The following is a 5079-nucleotide window of genomic DNA, read 5'->3' on the forward strand; positions in this document are numbered from 1 at the left end:
TGCATACAGCAGTCCCCAGAGGAGAAACTGTGCTGCCTAGTGGGGTGCTCTGAGCCCCGAAGTGCCACTGAGTTCTTCTGTCTTCAAGGTCAAGAACTCTAGTCCAGATTATCCCATGAGTTTCCTGCCTGTCTTCAAGGCCACCACACTTGATTGGCACCTCTCCTTAAAGGCTTTCTTTACTTCCTCCCAAGCTAGTGTAAGCATATTCTGCATCAAAGCAATGGCTTATTTAGTCCTTGATGTTCTGCCAGTTGCTACAATATACAGTCCAGAGTGCTTAGTACTTTAAAAGCCACCTCTGTGGAAATGCCACTCTTCCCTAGAAATGGTCCCCAAACCCTAATTTGAGACCAGCAAAAGGAAACTTCAGATTTATCAAAAAAAAAAATGTAAGACCTAATTTGGACCAATAGTACAATCTTTTCCTGGCAATAGGAACACTGCTGCTTCTAGGAAGTGGGGAACAGGGCTTGGAAGTGTTTGGATGGCAGCTATGTAAACAGCACCACTCTTGCAGTGACTGAGACCTTTGTTGGTCAAGGCTCCCCACTGTTTGTTCCAAAACCTTATCTCCTCACTCCACATTCTGCATCTGTCTAATACACCTTCCCTTGGTTTCAGATAGCTACAGTAGGTTTCTGTAACTGGCAAACAAAATGGAAATGACACCTCGTGCTTTTTATTGTGTTCTTTATCTCCTGCTTGGCCAGGCTCCTCGAATACTGCTGAATGTTTGCCCTAGACAAGGTGTCTGTCAGAGATGAGTGGATAGATGGTGGCCTGATTTCTGTACTTCGCTTGCTCCTAGTCATCCATATGCTTGCAAAGCCCTTTCTCTGAGTATTTTCACTCAGAGAATGTTATTAGGCAGCCACTGTGAGCTGAGATACTGTCAGAATAATGAAGAGCAGAAAGGGGCCGTGCCAGATCTGCCTTTGTGCCTTTGAATCTATTTAACTAGGGCAGCAGATAGGCCATCAAGCACCATGTATTACAGACACACGAACACCAAGGGAAATGATAATAGAAACAACTCACTTATTGAATGCCTACTGTTTTCTGCACAAAGCTCTTTTATATGTCATCTTATTAAAATCTCACAGCAACCTTATTGAAAGGGGGCTTTACCCCTGCTTTACAGAGAGGACACATGACATTCAGAGATGACTTCACTTCATGTCACCCTGGGAATCAGTGATGGGGCCAATATATAGGGTCCTCTGTGGTGTTCAACTTCTATTCACAGTACCAGAATACTTTAACAGGAACAGTAGCTGTGAGACCAGCCAATGCATGCAAGAATGACATAAGATCCATATCTCTCACTCTGCATCTATTCAGAATAATAGATCAAAGACCTTAATTAAAACACAGATATGTGGCAGACAGGATTCCGACTGAATATGGCGACTTGCCCTGATATCCTGCGGAGCCAGTTCCCAGAAATCGACAGACAGGTCTTCGACTAAGTGACCGGTGTCTTGCACAGCGGCAGCACGGACTTCAAGTCTGTGGATGACCTAGTGGAATTATTGCAAGAAGTGTCCAGGGACAGCAAGGATGACTGGGCATCAGGGCTGGCTGTCAGCACATGTACAACACTCTACGCCTGGCTGAGCCACAGAACCAGGGAAACAGCCAGATGCTGCTGGACGCCCCCATCCAGTTGTCAAAGATAATGGAAAACTACGACTGTGACACCAAACTTCTAGGACTGCTAAAGAGGGAACAGTCCTCGACGGTGGACGTGAAGAAGCTAGAGAAGGCTGAAGCCTGGCTGAAGGCAAAGCAAGAAAAGTGCTCAGAGAAAGAGACGCTGAAGACCCGCTAGTCTTGGAAGAGGCGTCAGCTAGCCAGGCAGGCAGCAGAAAAGAGAGTCAGTTGGAATCATCCAGCAAGAACAAGTCCTATGATGTGCAAATTGAGATCTTCGACGTGTCTTTTGGTGATAAGGTACTGTTGGCAGGAGCAGATGCGAACTTGGCATGGGGCTGACGGTATGGGCTGGTGGGACGCAATGGTCTGGGGAAGACAACATTGCTGAAGATGCTGGCCACCTGGACCTGCGGGTTCCAGCCCATATTTTCCTGCTGCACATGGAGCAAGAAGTTGCCAGAGATGACACCCCCGCCCTGCAGACTGTGCTGGAAAGCGACACTGTACGGGAGGACCTGCTCTGGCTGAACGAGAGCTCAGCGTCAAGATTGCTGTTGGCAGGGCAGAGGGCTCAGAAGCTGCACAGTTGGCAGAAGTCTATGCCAAACTAGAGGAGATCGAGGTTGAACAGGCACCCGCCAGAGCATCAGTCATTCTCGCGGGACTTGATTTTACTCCTAAAAATGCAGCAACAGCCCACCAAGGAGTTCTCAGGTGGCTGGAGTATGAGATTGGCCTTAGCCTGGGCTCTGTTTGCCAGGCCATATCTTCTGCTGCTAGATGAACTCACAAACATGCTGGATGTAAGGGCCATCCTGTGGTTGGAGAATTACCTGCAGACGTGGCCCTCCACAATCCTAGTTGTCTCTCATGACTGCAACTTCCTGAATGCCATTGCCACAGACATCATCCATCTGCACAGCCAACGGCTAGACGGTTATCGAGGGGACTTTGAAACCTTCATCAAGAGCAAGCAGGAGCAGCTGCTTAGTCAGCAGCGTGAGTATGAGGCCCAGCAGCAGTACCGCCAGCACATCCAGGTTTTCATAGACCGTTTTCGATATAATGCCAATAGAGCCCCTCAAGTGCAGAGTAAACTCAAGATGTTGGAGAAGCTACCTGAGCTGAAGCTGGTGGACAAGGAATCAGAGGTGGTGATGAAGTTCCCGGATGGGTTTGAAAAGTTCTCACCACCAATTCTGCAGCTAGATGAGGTGGATTTCTACTATGACCCTGAACACATCATCTTTAGTCGCCTGTCCATCTCTGCTGACCTTGAGTCTCGAATCTGCGTGGTTGAGGAGAACGGGGCTGGGAAGTCTACCATGCTAAAGCTGTTCATGGGGGACCTGGCTCCTGACCAAGGTATCAGACATGCCCACAGGAATCTGAAGATAGGCTATTTCAGCCAGCACCACATGGAGCAGTTAGACCTGAATGTCAGCGCTGTGGAGCTCCTGGCTCAAAAGTTCCCCAGGCGACCTGAGGAGGAAGATCAACACCAATTGGGTCAGTACGGCATCTCTGGAGAACTGGCCATGTGTCCTGTTGCGAGCTTATCTGGGGGCCAGAAGAGCCGGGTAGTCTTTGCTCAGATGACCATGCCTTGCCCCAACTTCTACATTCTGGATGAACCCACAAACCACCTGGACATGGAGACAATTGAGGCTTTGGGCCATGCTCTCAGCAACGTCAGGGGTGGTATAATTCTGGTTTTCCATGATGAGCGCTTCATCCGGCTGGTGTGCCAGGAGCTGTGGGTATGTGAGAAAGGCAGTGTGACCCGGGTTGAGGGAGGATTTGACCAGTACCGTGCTCTCCTCCAAGAACAGTTCCGCCGGGAGGGCTTCCTCTAGAGCCCCCGGCTGATTAAGGACTGTGCCTCAGACATGGACTGCTCTTGAAAGACCCCTGAGCTACCGTGTAGGCAACCAACTCCAGGCTTAGGACTTCCCTACTTGGGGAAAGCCTTATTCCCCAAATTTCTCTTTTCCTTTCAACTGGAGCATCCTCTACACAATGTGGGGAGACCTATCCAAGGGCCTGTGCAGACAGTCCTGATGGAAAAGGATAAGGGGTGCCATCTGGGGTTACAAGTATCCTACTGCCCAGCTTGACAGGGCCCCACGTGGCTGCTATGTAAATTAAATATCCTCCTGTATCTCTCTTGCCTCATCTCTGCCCCTTTGTGGGTAGGGCTTGCCATGGTTTTCTGCTGGGGTTCTGGGCTCTCTGAGTGGTGTTTTCCTGTGATGTAATGCCAGTCACACAGACAGCAGCAGTGCCGCCTCCCTCTCGTTGGGAGATGTCATCGTCGCCTGCCCCTTGGGTAGGCTTGAGCTGGAGGAAGGGAGAGCAGTGTTGTGGGATCACTAGTGCACATACCCTAGCCTAGACTTAACCTCAGCTGACAGCATCTTGGGCTCTGCGGTCTCAACCCCTGCTGCTTGGGTGTTTGAACTGGTTCTGGAATAGGCCTCATACATGGCTCACCAACTGCTTTCTCCAGGGGCTCTGGCCCCGCCTCCAGTTCTCCAATCCAGACCTAGGACTCAAGAGAAACTATTGTTCCCAGTTTGTGTTAGTGATTTAATGCTCTGATTTTTCCCTCTTACCATGTAAAAGCAGCCTGGGAAGCAGGGGGTTGTCTAAGTGAAAGAAACAGGACACTCCTCCCTTTCAAATAAAGCAGACTTTAAAGAGGGAAAAAAAAAAACACAGATATGCACAAACTGTGAAGGGAAACTTCAGGAAAACACTTCAAGATGGGGGTATATGCAAAAACTTTCTGAACAGGACTCCAACAGCAGAGGAAATACCCCAACCTCAAATTGACAATGTGATTATAAAACTTCAGCAAAAATATATGATCAGCAGAGTCGGCAGACAGCCTACAGAGTGGGATATTTGGTGCCTACCAGACAGGGGCTCAGTCTCTAGACTATACAAAAGAACTGCAGACATTAAAAAACAATAGAGCAAAACTGCCAACCAGTAAGTGAGCCAATGAAGCATGCAAGCAGTTTCCAAGGGAGGCAACATAAATGGCCAATAAATGATCTGTTTAAAGTTTTCAACATCCATAGTCTCCGAGGAAACACAAATTACAGCTGTTCTGAGGTTCCATCTCCCCTCAGTCAGGGTGGCTATCCTCAAGAAAGCAAAGGATGGCAGATGTTGGCAAGAGTGTGGGGAAAGAGCTCTCCACTGTCCATTGCCAGGGGAAGTATAAACTATTGCAGCCATTGCTGGGGGATCCCTGAAGGAATCACAGCCTGCAGGGAAAGGAACTGTAAGAGGGGAGAATGGAAACTTAGCATATCTGGACTTGACCAGTCAGGCTGGAGCAAAGCTTCTAGAGAGCCTGATTCTTTGGGTTTAGCTCTCGTACACATTTACACACAGTCAAGCTTTGGGAGG

General features: G+C 48.8%; 1 pseudogene; it reads left to right on the plus strand.

Moving 5' to 3' along the window:
- Window positions 1–1406: 1406 nt before the first annotated feature.
- On the plus strand, window positions 1407–3515 carry LOC118584472 (annotated as a pseudogene).
- The last annotated feature ends 1564 nt before the right edge of the window (window positions 3516–5079 follow it).

This window comes from Onychomys torridus, chromosome 5, assembly GCF_903995425.1.
Source record: "Onychomys torridus chromosome 5, mOncTor1.1, whole genome shotgun sequence".
NCBI lineage: Eukaryota > Metazoa > Chordata > Mammalia > Rodentia > Cricetidae > Onychomys > Onychomys torridus.